The 15,740-nt window shown below is 47.6% G+C and overlaps 1 protein-coding gene across 3 annotated transcripts in view; it reads left to right on the top strand.

The window, feature by feature from the left end:
- The window catches only part of ABAT (4-aminobutyrate aminotransferase), a 49,797-nt gene continuing 34,057 nt past the window's right edge, over window positions 1-15,740 (top strand). The window contains exon 1 of one of the 3 annotated variants that reach the window (XM_071444262.1): window positions 1-141. The gene's annotated coding sequence lies outside the window, so the exon portion shown is untranslated. Of the gene's footprint in view, window positions 142-7,879; window positions 8,008-14,841; window positions 15,491-15,740 lie in introns of those variants that run through there. The other 2 variants (XM_071444263.1, XM_071444261.1) reach the window with 2 other exon arrangements.

The raw sequence follows: 15,740 nt of genomic DNA, 5'->3' as shown, positions 1-15,740 counted from the left end.
GATTGGCTGCGCCGCGCGGGGCGGGCGGGGCGCGGCGGGGCCGGCAGGACGCGGCCGGCCCAGCGCAGCGCACCCAGCCCAGCGCAGCGCACCCAGCGCGGCCGCCGCAGGACGCGCAGCCCGCACCTCCCGCACCTCCCGGTGAGCGCCCGAACCGCGCGGGCCCGCGGAGGGGCCGCTGCCTTCGCCGCCCGCCGCTCCCGCCCGGCAGCGGGACTCCCCGCGGGGCCCCGTCTCCATCCCCGCGGGCGGCGGTACCCGCGTTGCCGGGGCAGCCGCGCGTCCCCCTCAGCTCCCCGGTGCCCTTCCGCCGGCTCCCCGGCCCGGCGCACCCTGCGGGCAGCGGGGCGACCCCGGGCCACGATCGCGGGGCTTCTGCTGGGGTCGCGGGGGCCGGTGCCGTGCTGCCCCCCTGCTCGGGGGCCCTGCCCTGCCCTGTCGGACCCGAGCGTGGGCGCAGCCCGGCGGGGCCCGGCGCCCTCCCCGGGGGACCGAGGGGCGCAGGGGGGTTCGTGTTCCCCGCGCGTTCGGCCGCGCCGGGAGGCGGGTGTGGGATGCTCCGTGCCCCGGCAGCGGCACCCGCGGCGGGCGGGTGGGCCCGGCACGGAGCTGCGGCGGGGAAGGGGGAAAGGGAACCGGAGGGCACCAAGAAACCGTGGGGAGAACGGCTCTGCCTTTGCGGGGAGGGCGCCCTGGCTGAGGTGCTGCAGGCAGCTGAGTAATGGTGTTGGTGGAGGCCTGGTGCTGCACTTCAGCTGGGGTTCAGCCGGGCTTTTCAGTTTCCTGTTTTTCAGCTGGTGCTGGTGATGCAAAACCCAAGCATGAGCCAAACCTCACGCTGTGGTTTGATACATCCTTAGCATCACTTCTCTTACAGCGCCTAAAGTAGCGCGGGGCTCTTCAGCCAGGGCTTTGCCCCTGCCTGGCTTTTGCCTCTGTGGTTCTCCATCTCTGTTTATGAAATAAACAGAGAAGGAAATGATATACAAAGAAACTGAACTACTGTGGGAGGTTTCCAAGTAATTTTGTAATCAGTAATGAACGTTCAGGCTTAGAAATACTGGATTTTGCCCTACAGTTCAAAGGCACAGTTGATGGGTATAGGCTGTTAAAAGGGTCTTTGCTCTTACAGTTTGAAGCAAGGAATTTGGTAAAGGTTGAAAGCCAACTGGTATAAAAGGAGGGTAATACTAGGGTTACCTTCTGGAAGCTCTGCAGTAAGGAAATTACCTATTGAATCCTGTTACGATCTGGTTATTGTGTTATAAATTGAATTAGCAATTTTGCAGTGCTTTTTGCACTGGTTTTTTGTTGTAATTGTCTTTTCTGTAGTGTCAGTATTTGGCAAATTCTGTCTGGGGGCAGTTTGTCTTCTCTGACTGGAGTTACAAATGGAGACTTGGAGGTCAGTGATTCAAATGCAGGATCACAGCTCACCATACTGAAGCACAGTGTATGCAAAGAAGGGTAACACCTGGATTTCATAGTGTTTCTCATCTGTAGTGTTTACAGCGCTCATCAAACATCACTGGTCTGGCTGTATAGATGGGAAAGCTGTTATTGTATATTGCAATATTGTTATTACATGCTGGGTAGCCTTGTGGACTGGGAATCAGTGTTCAGGTCTGTGTCTGCAGTGTGTGTGTGGCTCCTCCTGGACACCCCGAGTGCAGAGGACAGTGATTCAGAGATCTGCAGATAAATGGGGACCTGAGTCAGTTCGTGTGTGGTGCTATCAGACAAGCTGACCTCTTGCAAATTACGTGTGGGAAAATGTGATAGAACTGTTTTATTAGTCTTTCATTAAGCCTTTAGTCTTCTGAGGGATGACAGCCTCGGAGGCATACTGTACAGTGAGGTGTCTTGTGCACCCAAACACAAAGTAAAGTCAAATAAGTGGATAAAATTGGATATTTATACCCAGAGGCAGTAAGCAAGCATAGCATGCAAATAAACACCAAGCAAATCAGTAGGTGTCCTGCTGGCAGCTGTGCTGTCATTGGGAAAGGAGAACATCCTGATCTGGATTTTTGCAGAAGCAGGGAGGAATTCAGATTCTTGCCTGCCATGTCTGTGTTCATTCAAACCAGCTCTTGGGGCTCAAACCAGCAGCTTGGGGGTTTCCAGGTGGTTCCCCTTGCCCTGTCTGTGTGATGTGCTGCTTAACAGCCATGTCTGAGAGCAATTTATCCAATGCCTTCCTTACCCCCAGGCACGCTGGGCAGCAGCCCAGCTGTAGCTGCCTGTGTGGGCAGGTGCAGCTGCACAGGCACCACTCCTGCCCTGGGAGTGCAGAGTCTTCCTCTGGGTTTGTGTTCTGAGGGCTGGGCCTCAATTAAAACAGCTCAGATCATGTAATGATATCCCTGTGCTGCTGCTAAGCCTCATAATTCCAGGAATTATTAGGGTTCACAGGATTAGAGTTCACGGCTGCTCTAAGGCCAATTGGATCTGGTTCTTGGTTTACAAGCTCTGTTTCATGGATTCTAGGATTGAGAGTCCATTCCAGACACACTGCTAATTTTTTTTGTCTGTTTCAATTACAAATTAAATTCCCTTCCTTTCTTACCCAAATGGAAGCAGCCTGTGGAAGTGTCTCAGGAGAGAAGGCTGTTGAGTGTGTAGGTGCTGTATGAACAGGGTGGCACCCACTGCTGTGTCTATTGTAAAGATACAACCCAGTTGGATCTTTAAATCTTGCTGGATTGGCTGTATACCAGAAACTTTAAATCAGGTGGGGACTCTGAACTTGGATGAATCTCCTTTGCTTTTGGCTTTGCCTTTGTCAGAGGGAGCAGGGAGGAGAACAGATTTTGAGTAATTCTCAGATTTCACGTAAGCCCTTTCTCATTATTGTTTTCAAATACATTTTTGTTCCTCCTTGTATGTTGCACCTTGTCCATCTGTGTGTTCAAGCAGGCTTTCCCAGTAGTGCCTGTTCTTCTTTTGCAGTTCTTTTTAAACTCTTAAGAGCTTTTCAGGCATAGTGATAAGTCTGAATCAAACAGTGAGGTGTCTTATCCCATTTGAAAGAATAAGGAGCATGAAAGAGCTGGGTTCCATCAGAAGGAAAGCAGCTGGTGCTGGTGTGTAGGGAGCTGTGAAAGTACAGGTAAGTAATGCAAAAATAACACATCAGGAGCAGTGAAGCTTGAAGACCAAGAATCCACCACACAGATAATTATCACTGTGAGCCCCATTGCCTGTGGAAGGATGGATGTGCTTTAAAAGTTATGTAACAGATTTATCTTTCCAGAGGCTGAAAACACCCTATTCTTTTTACAGATGGATCCACTTTCAAATTTCTCTTCTTTATGTATAGAAGAGGTTGCCTTAGGGGTCAGAGCTGCTACCAACTAAAAGTAGAAAATTCCTCCACTACAGCCACTCTTCTGTAGCTTGAAAACCACCTCTGTCCCCTCTTAGTTTTCTGAATGTTGTGATCATGGTCCTGTTGCCTGAAGTGACAGCTATGGTCCAGGCAAACAGAGAAAGTGATATTTTCATAGCCATATGGTGTTTGTGCAAAAATAACAGTATTCTGGGGGTTTTCCAAAGCAAGCAAAGTGTCTAAACCAGAGAATATTGTTGTAAGCTATTTCTGTGGCTCTCTGATCTGTGGGAGTAAGGTTCTATAGTGTTTCCTTGTATGAGATTGTTTGTCTTTTCTTTCACAATTTATTTGACTCTTCATTTTCCACATTTAGCCAGTACTAGAAATTCAGCAGAGGAATGAGATAGGAACCTTGCTTATGTGTTGCAGCTCTTGGCTGTGTGGAAGAAGCAGCTTGTCTCTCTTGCTGCCCAGTACAGGTGCATCTACTTGCAGCAGGGAGAATATTTTTGGAGGGTATAATTGTCTTGTTGAAAAGAAATCCCACTTTTTGCAGCAGGAAGTTTAGTTTCCTTTTCCTAGTTTGTGCATTTGGAGTATTTTGAATTTTATCTGTGACAGCTTCTACAGCCATAAATTCTGGTGTGGAAATGGATGCATGTCCTGGCAAGGGCTGGACAGTCAAGGAATGATTTTATGGCACCAGCAAGGAGCTGATCTCATGAAGTGCCTTTGTGAAGGGTTACGGTTGGGCATCTGCAGTGTCCAGGACACAGGTCTGCCCTAGTGATGAACTCAACTTTTATAAAATGATAAAGCTGTGCTGTCCTGTTTGATATGAGAAAGCACTGAAGTCACTCAGCTAAAAGTACTGCCTTCAGTAAGTGAATGCTGTCAGCTTGAAGAAATGTGAACTTAGTTTTTCACACTTAATTCCCCTTTGTAATGTCTTCTGCCATTATTTCAGTGAACCTCTCTCAGTTTTTATGCAGGAGATAAAGTATTTGTGTAGTGAGTGCTTGTGTTGTATCAAACCCCTGCTTGGGACTCTGGCTGAAAGGCAGTGAGTGTACTGTAGAATTTCTGTGGCAAGGTGAAAGGCACTTGGAAAGCAATAAAGCTTCAGACTTGGTGACTTTCCCATTTACATTTTGTGATTTTCCTGAAATGCAATTGGCATTGGCAGGGAGTGTTTACCTTCTTGTGACTCTTGGCAAACCTGGCAGTTTAAACACTAACATCAAGTTCTGCTGGTGTTCCTGGGGAATGTTCTGCAGCTTGCTGAACAATTCATGTAAAAAGCCAGTATGTCTCAAATACACTCCAGGTGACAGAATGAAGTGCCAAACTTACTGGTTTAGCTGTGTAGCTGTAATTCTGAGAGTAGAAAAAACTTCTAAACCTATCTCCAGCTTTCCCTTATCTCAAACACTTAAAAATATACCTTATTCCAGCAGGAATTTCCCTTGCTCTCTCCAAACAAAGTTCAGTTTTAATTTTACAAATGAAAATACATTGCTTTGCTGCTGTTCTGCCTATATATAATTTTGTTTTACTTAGGAATTTTTTAGCAATGGCCTCAAAATGCCTGAAGTTTGAAACCTTGCAAGTTCAAGTACCTTGAAAATTGGCTGTATAACAGAGAAATTGGGAAATCCTGACCGGGCACCTGCTAGAATACACTAATCCAATTTAACCCTGGCCTGCCTGGGTTGTGACAATGTGCCTTTTCCAAGGTGTGGGCAGCTGGTGGGACCCAGACTGTTCTTCTGGGAGTGCAATCCTGGGATGTCCTCCCAGGCAGAAATCTGTTCCTTTGCCTCAGGAAGGGGCTGCTGTTGTGGGAGAAACCTGAACATGCCTCCTTTGGCTTCTGGTGCATTTGTGTTCTGTGCTGGCTCCCTCAGGGTGCCTTTGCTGGGTCAGTGGAGAGCTTTGGGTTCAGGTTCCTGTGTCAGTCTGCTCTCTGTTCCCCACAGACCTTGTCACTGTCCCAGCTCTATGGGCCGTGTTTGGCACCATGGGAATGGGAATTCCATCCTGAAATTATGGGATCAGAGCTTCTCTCATGCATTTCCTTTCATCTTTTCTGCCATCTGCACATCAGGAGCACCACATTTCCTCTTGTGGAGCCTTCCAGCCTGCCCACAGTGTCAGGGTGATGTGCTCTCCATTTCCACTGCTCTTCCCACACTTTCCAGCCCTTGTGTTTATGGTGTCTCAGACCTGTTTGAAGAGCTTTTAGTCCTACCTGTCAGCTCTAAAAACAGATGGCTCTGCCTAGAGGACCATTATATCTCTGCAGGAGGCATGGCAGAACATCCACTGTCCTGCTGGGGGAAGGAGCTGCTGTGTGGAGAGGGAAGCTGGCAGAGCATGGGGTGAGCTGAGGGAAGCACTGGAGAGGTGTTGCCCTGCCTCTGGTGTCAGTGGACAGCTCAGCCTGGACCACACAGCCTACCTGTGGGTGGAATGGTTACAGGAATCATGGAGAAATGTTACCCAAGAGTGTGGGTTGCCAGCATGAGGTTTTCTTTCTAGCTGTTTTTGTTGGGGTATTGGGTTTTATTCAGGGCTTTTTTTTTCCCCCCTTCCCTTGTAACCTTGGTTTCTCACAGGTTTCTCACAGAACAGTGGGTGTTGGGAAGACACATAAATTAGTGATGATGTTTTTGTGGTGTCCTATTTCTGATGTTTGGCTCAATTTTAAAGCATCCAGATGCCATCAGGAAGCCTTGTACTGGGCAAAGCACAGGGCAGCAAGTTCCTCATAGTTAGGAATTTCTAACCCAGTGCTGGGAGATTTCATGGTGGCTTTGTTGGCTGTACTCTCAATATAAATCACCCCTTCCTCTTCCTCTTTCCTCCCAGCAAATGAACAACCCCACAGACTTTTCACAGGAGATTCCACCTCCTGCCCTTCCAGACCTGCTCCTTTCTGAATGAGATAGTGGCTTCTGAAGCCTGTATTCCTGCACTGAGGAGAACAGGAAATGAAAATTAGTTTGCAGGGAAAGGAAAAAATAATATCCCTCATTTGTATTTGTAACTCATCAAGCTCAATTTTGATTAAAGACTCTGAACATCACCACAGCATTCCAATTTTGGCTTCCTCTTTTAGTGAAGGATGAAATGCGGAGGTTCTTGGCAGCATCTCTTGACAACAAACACAACTGAAATCAACTCCTATGTTTTAATTGGTCTGGCAATTCTACAGAAATGTGCATAAGTAACATAAATACAATGAAAATTGAGTATTTTAAATAAACTTGGTGTAACCTAATAGCAGTGATATTTTCTGTTTGTATTATGTTTCCTCTCCATTTGTCTGTCAGGTTCCTTCTCAAATAATGGGAACCAGCCATCTTGTTCTTCTCTGTTAAATCTCTTTCCATATCTGTCAGGAATTACACGGTTTTTTGCAAGGTTCTTGCTTCATATTGATGTTGTGATGTTCACAAAAAAATTAAGACATTGGGAGCAAGATGGAGGTAGTAAGTTTTACTGAAGCATTATTAACAGTCATCACTGTATTTATCTGATTATATAAATGATTGCCTCAGTGGGAATTAGAGAACATGACAGGTTAAAAAGCTGTTAGAAACCAAACCAAACTGCTCTGGAAAGATTTCAGGCATAAGATCCTTTATGGCAACAGGCCAGAGGGTAAGCCTGCCACAGGGTGCTGTGGCCAGGCTAAAAGCCATGACTTCTGCATCCTTAACAGCTGCATCTCTTCAGGCAAAGCTGAGCCCACTGACACTCCTGTGGCAGGTGTGAGGGATAGGATTTACCTGTATGGACCATGCTGCAGATGTGAGGGATGGGATTTACCTGTATGGACCATGCTGTGGGTGTGAGGGATGGCATTTACCTGTATGGACCATGCTGCAGGTGTGAGGGATGGCATTTACCTGTATGGACTGAGCTGTGGGTGTGATGGATGGGATTTACCTGTATGGACTGAGCTGTGGCTGTGAGGGATGGGATTTACCTGTATGGACCATGCTGTGGCTGTGAGGGATGGGATTTACCTGTATGGACTGAGCTGGGATGGCATTTACCTGTATGGACTGAGCTGTGGGTGTGAGGGATGGGATTTACCTGTATGGACTGAGCTGTGGGTGTGAGGGATGGGATTTACCTGTATGGACTGAGCTGTGGGTGTGAGGGATGGGATTTACCTGTATGGACCATGCTGTGGGTGTGAGGGATGGGATTTACCTGTATGGACCATGCTGTGGGTGTGAGGGATGGGATTTACCTGTATGGACTGAGCTGTGGGTGTGAGGGATGGGATTTACCTGTATGGACCATGCTGTGGGTGTGAGGGATGGGATTTACCTGTATGGACTGAGCTGTGGCTGTGAGGGATGGGATTTACCTGTATGGACTGAGCTGGGATGGAATTTACCTGTATGGACCATGCTCTGGGTGTGAGGGATGGGATTTACCTGTGTGGACTGAGCTGCCATTCCCTATCATGTTCTCCCCTGTCAGCTCCAGTATAAAGCAAGCCCTGTTTTTTGCTCCACAGCTATTGCTGCAATGCAGCTTCCTGGAGAGAGAAATAGGATTACACAATCAGAGTGTGCTGGTGGAGGTAGGAAAGCAGAGGATGTGCTGGGCTCGGATGAACTCCACATTCCTTGTTTGCAGGGTGGTTTTACCAGGTAATGGATCTACAGGGAAGCAGATCTTTGTTCTGTGGCTTGGGCTCTGGGTGTTGGAAGGGGCTGCTGCAATGAGATGAGATGCTTCTGCCTTGGCTGTTGTGAAAAGCAGCTGAAGCAGAGCACAGAGAGAGCTGGTTTGTGTTACAGAGGGAGGGAGCAGAGGCAAGTGGAGACAATGACAAGCAGTGCAAGGGGCTGGATTCATGTTGTAGGGCCTTTGACCAGGAAGGACTTTGCTGATTGCAGCAACAATCTGTGCATTGCAGTAACTATCACTGACAAATCTTGTGCTTTTCTTCTTATAATAATGAAAGTAAAATGCCAGTTCCTTTTAGCAATAACAGGAGACTGCTTGCCTAATTTCTCATCAGTATTTTTTTTTTCCTTTGGCCAAGAAGGTGATTGGAAAACACCTCTTGTTTCTGATCAGGCTGTAGGATTCCCACTGTTCATTTATCCATAAAAATTGGACCATTACCTGCTTGTGTATCAGTTTAGAGTTTGTTGTTTTGCTTCTCTGTCGATTTTGGTGTAGTAGGATTTGGTTCAATCAGAATTAATTTTAGGACAGACTGTGGCCATGGGTGCCATGGGTAGGTGATGTTTCAACAGGGAGTCAGCTGTGGTGGCTCCTCAGGGTGGACTTCTTGTGCCTCACACTGCTTGGTTGTTTCCTTTCACTGGTTTGCTCCAAGCTGAACTTGTGAACTCCACTGCACACCAGAAGGGTTTGGTGATTTTTCTTCCTCAACTTAGGAATCTCTCTGGTGTGGATGAGAGACTGAGTGATGGGAGCAGGAAAGCTAGCTCAAAGTGGGGTTCTTCAGAAAAGAAGCTCAGAAGGTGCTACTACCCTGCAAACCCAAGGCTGGTTGCATCATTTTGGGATGCAACACTTGCATAAAGTATCCTTTTTTTCCCCAAAAATATGCAGAGAAAATGAGTTTCCCGAGTGATGTGATAAATGTTAGGAAATGGCTCACAGCTTCTCTTTTGTTGTTCCAAATGGGAAAGAGAAGAGAAAGGAACTGTTTGTTATATCTGGTCAAAATCCACATGCAGCCTTGCATAACTGATCCTCTGCTCTGCCTGGTGGAGCAAGATTAGCAGGCTTGCAGCCACATTTCTCTCATCTCTTGTGAAACTGCAGCCTCTGAATATTGTTTATTTATTGTCACTAGTTAACAGCAGAGGGGGAGAAGGGGCAGCTTGAGATGATACTGACACTAACAAGGCATGTGATGTATCTTCTGTGAAGAATTACCTGATTACTGATAAATCCTCTAGTTGCATCCATTTGGTGAAACCCTGGTTTTATTAAGGAGAAGGGACATTTGCTGTTGTTCTTTTCCTGAGCTTCTGTGACAGTGCCCTCTTGAGAGGGGTTAAGAACCAGTGAGGGCAGCACTCTGAAGGGAACCTCCCTGTCCCATTGTGCTAATGATGCCCTTATTTTTTAAGCTACCCTTAGGAAGATAAACATCTCCCACAAAAAGTTTTTGTTAAATAAATAAACAAGCTGTTCAACCTAACTACTAGCTCATAGTTCCATGCTGATTGTACTCATCCTGGATTTGTTATCCTGGATTTTCCCACTGTTCATGCAGCCTCTCTTAACATCACAGTAATACAAGGCAGTCTTCATCAGTTTCTTGATTCTGGGTCCCTCTTCTCTTACCCCAGCAAGTAAACTGGACTTGCTTAACTTGTATTAGAACTCCTATAGAGATTTATCAAATCTTTATGGAAGTTTTCCCAAAATTGATCAACACTTTTTAACTACCTAAATGTGGTGCATAAAATGTCCACTTGGATGTGCCAGACCGAAGAGCAGAGCCCAGTTTCCTATGGGTGTCAGTGTTACCATGAGAGTTGAGGGTGCAGTAGAGATGTACCTTGATGAGCCTTAACCAGTGAGTTGAGCCATTAGCACACTTAGTAAGCTCCAATTTATCTCCTCAAATTCCTATCCAGGTATTTAGTACCTGTGTGATAATGCAGCAGATTCATTAGTTTGGTTAAACAGGCAATATATAAGGAGTAAATAAGCACAGTTCATGCAGCAGCCTTGTGGATTTTTCCCTAGTGGGTAACTTTCAGCTTTTGATCACCAGAGAGTCTTCCAGTTCCCAGTTTTTCTACCTTGCCTTTAATTCAGCAGAGTTCCTTGGCTCATTCCCAGCTCTTGTTTTGTGAATGGGCCCAGAGAAGTAAAAGGGACCACTCGAGAAAGATGTATCTTGCTGAATCAGATTGGCACTAGTTTCTTTCTCCATCTGGAGCCCAAAAATAATGTTCTAAACATACTAGGGAATTTAGTAACAGTCTTTTTAACACTCTGTACATATCTGTGTTTCCTGAACTGTTTTGAAAACTCCCCAGCTGCTGTTCCTTTTTACCTATTGCCTGAATAAACAGGAAATAATAGGACTTCTTAATAGTAGAATTTTCATAGTAATTGCGTTTAATTCCTATATCCCTTTCCTTCTGAATGTGAAGTTCTCAGGTTTAATGGGAATGAAAGCAGTTGACATCTGAAGAGCAGAGGGGGTGATCCCCTGTGCCTGGGTCAGTGGGAGTTGCAGCAGTTACTCATTAGTGAGTAGTGCAGGGGCAGGTCAGCTGTGCCCTGCACACGTGCAACCTCTTTCTCAAGCTCAACATCTGCCCACAAATGAAATCCCTGCAGTTAGTGGTATTGATTGTGCTGAATTCCACTCTGTTCATGAGCCTTTTAACTTCTTTGACAAAAGAAAAGCTGCCTCTGTGCACGGAGTGTAAAGTTACTGGATGTGCTAGGGTAGGAAGCAGCCTTCTGGCCAGCCACAGGCTGGAAAGCTGCAGTGTGCTGGCTTTCCCACAAAGCTAAGCAATCCCAGTTGTCCTTTTTATTTTGATTTGCCCTTCATGGTAATCTTCTTCAGCCAAATAAGATCCTTATCCTACTATCTGCAAATGGTTTGCTCAGATTTTTGTAATTAACTTGGGGCCACCATTTTTATAGTCTTTGTTTCCTTCCAGCTGTACTGAAATACTTTTTAATATGTTTTAAGGTGAACCTAGTGATTACTGCTCACAGTACCTAAAAGTTGATTTGACACTCCAGCTTGTGCTCTATTCCTTCTCCAAACACAGCAAGCCCTTAGGAGAGGCATTGCTTTCCCTCTTCATGCAGGATTGGAGTCCTGAGACCCTGCTCTTGAATCTTGTGGCACCTCTGTTTTTTGGAGGACTAAGACTTGCTGCTGAGTATCCTGCATGCTTTGCTCTCTGCATTGTGATACTGATGTGTTTTGTTCCCATTTCTTGCAGATGTGTATGACATTTAGGATTTTGACATCTTGTCTCTACCCTGGAGCTGCTGTTTCTGAGTGCTGAATTCTCCTCAAGCACTGTGGCTGCGTTGTTTGAAATGCTCTGTTTTTCTTTACAAAGTGTAGCAGATGCTTTCTAGGGTGTGAGGCAGGGGTTAAGGAGAGCTGTGGAGTTGCTTCTGGAGAAATTTGCCATCATTTGCAGTGAAATGCACTGGTAACACAGTAAACCTTCCAATACTTTCCATAAAAACAAAATATCTTTGATACTAACCATGTGCTTTTTTTGGTGTTGTGGACCAGCCTGGCCAGAATCTGATCCCTGTTTTGTTTTGTATCATCATTGTGTATTTCAGAAGGATGTTTGTAGCATTGATACAGAGAAATATACTAACTGTTGGTTCTGCTGAAGCTGGAGATTACTTTCTAGCAGGGAAGGATTGTGTACTGAGTGAATCTTTGACAACTGCAAATCAGAGCAGAAGGTGAACTTAGTGCATGTGATTGGCCACATCCTTTCCAATAACAGACTGTTTAAACAGATTTCTGTACCAATGTTCTCTTGATTAAATCAATTGCAAATCCACAAGGTTTTCATTACAGCTCCCACTTTTGAGAACTGCACATTTTTAATACATCTTAAAGAAATTTTTAATAGTTACAGTTGTGTCAAACCAAGTTTTTTGCCCTGCAACAGGACTTAAATAGTCATTGTCATCCTCTTTGTGCGTGCAGCCTGCCAGGCAGGGTAATTGTGGGTATGGAGGATGAAAGCAGCCATACAGAACAAGAAGAATTCAGGCTTTACTCAGGCAGTTTGGTGTTAAGCTGTTTGATGCAAGGGTTAAAGCAAAAGAAATCCACTACAAATAAAAGCCTACAAGGGAGCTGTTGTCTCCCTGCAGGATGGGTTTCCAAGCAGTTGGACACAACATGACTCAGCATGAAGGGGAACAGGGCTGACTGGAGTCTCTACATGATGTTGCCATATAACTTGTTAGCACTTTGCAGCACCAAGTACTTTTCATCCAGCATCATTTTGGTTAATGAGTTTAGCCTTACATCATCCCAAGAAACACTCAGCAGAGGCACAAGAAACTTAGTCTTCCTTAGGAGCTGTAATCCTGATTATTATTAGTAATAAATCACTGACACAATGAATTGCTCTTGAATTCAGTGTTTTATACATGGTGAGTCTAAGCACCTATAGCTTTTCTCAGTCCTTCCCCCTCTGCTTTGTGATGTGTACCTGCATTAACCATGTCTGAATAAGACTGTGGCACTTTGTGTGGTAGATTATCTGGCTAACAGTTCAGTTTAGAGCCACCAGTCTGTTCTAATGACTGGTAACCAGTACAGGCCAGTTTAAATGTGTTGTTTACAGTCTGTGTATATAATTAATAAGAGCTTTTTAATTATGAAGAAGGTGAGGGGTGAGGTTCAGTTCTTACTTTGGATCAAATCAACTGCTGGTTATGGGATCTGTCTTACAAATAACTGCAGTCAGGGCTCCTTTCTTGGCAGTTGTTCATAGTACTCACATGAGATCCCAGGCTACAGTCTCCTGCAAAGGAGAAGGGAACCAGAACAGGATTAACCACATTGGATTCTCTTCCTTGTTTGTGTTAGTGGCATTTTGATTGGCAGTTTGTCTGGATGCTGATCAATTGTCCATTTTGTGCAGAAAAGCTCTGGAAAATAACATGGTGGCTTAAAAATTTGTACTCCCCCATTAATGGGTGTAAATGGGTTGGGTGGAAGCAGGTGTTGGTGTGTAAATGGCCTGGGCCAGGTATTGTTACAGGAGACACTGCAGAGTGTGTCTGCTCTGCCTGCACGGCTTTGTCCCTCACTGCTCCTGTGTTAGCACAGTGACCATCACTGCCTCTGTCCCTCACTGCTCCTGTGTTAGCACAGTGACCATCACTGCCTCTGTCCCTCACTGCTCCTGTGTTAGCACAGTGACCATCACTGCCTCTGAACCACCCCTGCTCCTGTGTTAGCACAGTGACCATCACTGCCTGTGTCCCTCACTGCTCCTGTGTTAGCACAGTGACCATCACTGCCTGTGTCCCTCACTGCTCCTGTGTTAGCACAGTGACCATCACTGCCTCTGTCCCTCACTGCTCCTGTGTTAGCACAGTGACCATCACTGCCTGTGTCCCTCACTGCTCCTGTGTTAGCACAGTGACCATCACTGCCTGTGTCCCTCACTGCTCCTGTGTTAGCACAGTGACCATCACTGCCTGTGTCCCTCACTGCTCCTGTGTTAGCACAGTGACCATCACTGCCTGTGTCCCTCACTGCTCCTGTGTTAGCACAGTGACCATCACTGCCTCTGTCCCTCACTGCTCCTGTGTTAGCACAGTGACCATCACTGCCTGTGTCCCTCACTGCTCCTGTGTTAGCACAGTGACCATCACTGCCTCTGAACCCCCTCTGCTCCTGTGTTAGCACAGTGACCATCACTGCCTCTGTCCCTCACTGCTCCTGTGTTAGCACAGTGACCATCACTGCCTGTGTCCCTCACTGCTCCTGTGTTAGCACAGTGACCATCACTGCCTGTGTCCCTCACTGCTCCTGTGTTAGCACAGTGACCATCACTGCCTGTGTCCCTCACTGCTCCTGTGTTAGCACAGTGACCATCACTGCCTGTGTCCCTCACTGCTCCTGTGTTAGCACAGTGACCATCACTGCCTCTGTCCCTCACTGCTCCTGTGTTAGCACAGTGACCATCACACCACCCACCCCAACCCAGCCAATGATGCTGCTGTGGCTGCTCTGAGAGAAGGGGACAGGGAAGGTGATGCTGCAGGAGCAGCACAAACTGGAATCATGCAGTTTCCAGGGATCTTATCTGCCTCCTGCAAGCATTGCATCTTCCATCTCTGTCCCTTGCTGCTGGTATCTGTCCTTGCCTCTGCTGCCTCAGGCCCTTCCTTGCACCCAGCTCTGCTTATGCTGAACCAGCAGCACAAGTCTGGGGCTCGCTCTGGCTGCTCCCTCGGCTCCCCCCTTGCAGACTGGGTGCAGCACCTCAGTCACAACCCTGTGCTGAGGAAGCATCCTGCCCAAAGCTTGCATCCCACAGCTGGAGCCTGCAAAGCCTAAAGCAGGAGCCCCAGCTTGGGTCTCGTGCCTGCCTCCCTGCTGCACTGCAGCCCTGCCTGTTGGGGGGCACGAGCTCCCCCTCCTCTGCTCTGATTACTGAAGTGGGTAAGTCACCACCTCGCTTGTAATAATTACAGATTTCCTCTGTGATTTTTCACTTGTCTGTTGCCACAGCAACCGTGCAGTGGCTCGGCCGAAATGCTGTCACAGGGATTTAAATCCGAAGCGGCTCAGCCTCTCTGCGTTCTGGCACATCTTCCCTCTTGCCCCCCGGCACCATGGCAACCTGGCCGTGGTAGCCCAGCCTCGGCCATGGCACCCTGTGCTGCTTTTCCCTGCATCCCTGTGCCTGAAGGGAGGCTGCTGGTGTTGTGTGGGTATCCACATCCCCCCATTCCTGTCAGGAGCAGCGGGAGGTGCTCTGGGATGCTGCTGCCTGCCGTGCTGCCTGTGCACCACCTGGAGGGAGTCAACCAAACCAAGGTTATTTTGTGACACTTGTCTGCCTGGGTGTCACCCTCAGGAGATTTGCAAACCAGAGTCAAAATAAGGGGTTTAGGGACAAAACCCGTTCTTCAACTTCCACAATTGTTGGAAACTGAGGAGCCATTTCAAACCTTAACGCAGTCTGGCTCTGCCTCTCACAATTTGTTTTCATAAAGCTGCCGAGGAGGCTTTCGGATGGACTCGGACACCCTCATTCCAGAGCCAGATCCTCTCAGATTTGAGACGAGTCGTGTGTTCCTCTCTGCTGGCTTTGGCTGAGCACAGGCTGTAGCTGCCAGGAGCTGGTTCCATTAACCTTCATTAAGTGGGGCATCCCCCCAGCTGAGCTGCAGGGCTGCAGCACAGGGCTTCCTCCGGGTGCTGCCCGTCCCCGCCGCGCTGCGAGGAGCTGGCAGCAATGGCATTCCTCACCAGCACAGCCAGCAGCAGCCTGCGCTGAAGGCAAGCAGGCAGTGAAGCAGGAGCAGCACTTCCAAGCCAGGAGCTGGCTGTGGGCAGCTTGGGAGCAGCACTTCCAACGGGAGAGCTGGAGTTTGGATCCAAGCCCTGTAAGTGCCTCTGTGTGTGCCCGCGGGCGTGGGGTGGGCACCGAGTCTGCCCTGCTGCACTCTCTGTGCCCAGGGGAACGTGGGGATTGGGTCTGGGCAGGTGTGGGGGTGTTGTTATGGTGTCCCTGCCGTGGATGTGCAGGGATAGCTGCTCCTGGTTTGTTTTCTGGCCCCCTTGTACAAGAAATCTCCTGCGTGGCTCTGCTGTTCATGTCCTCAGCTGGAATGGGGGTCACCTTGAGAAACCACA

This window comes from Agelaius tricolor, unplaced genomic scaffold (assembly GCF_023055355.1).
Source record: "Agelaius tricolor isolate 1412-34295 unplaced genomic scaffold, bAgeTri1.0.p SCAF_19, whole genome shotgun sequence".
Lineage (NCBI taxonomy): Eukaryota > Metazoa > Chordata > Aves > Passeriformes > Icteridae > Agelaius > Agelaius tricolor.
The sequence above is the reverse complement of the archived record's forward strand: the minus strand, read 5'-3'. Positions and strand labels throughout refer to the sequence as shown.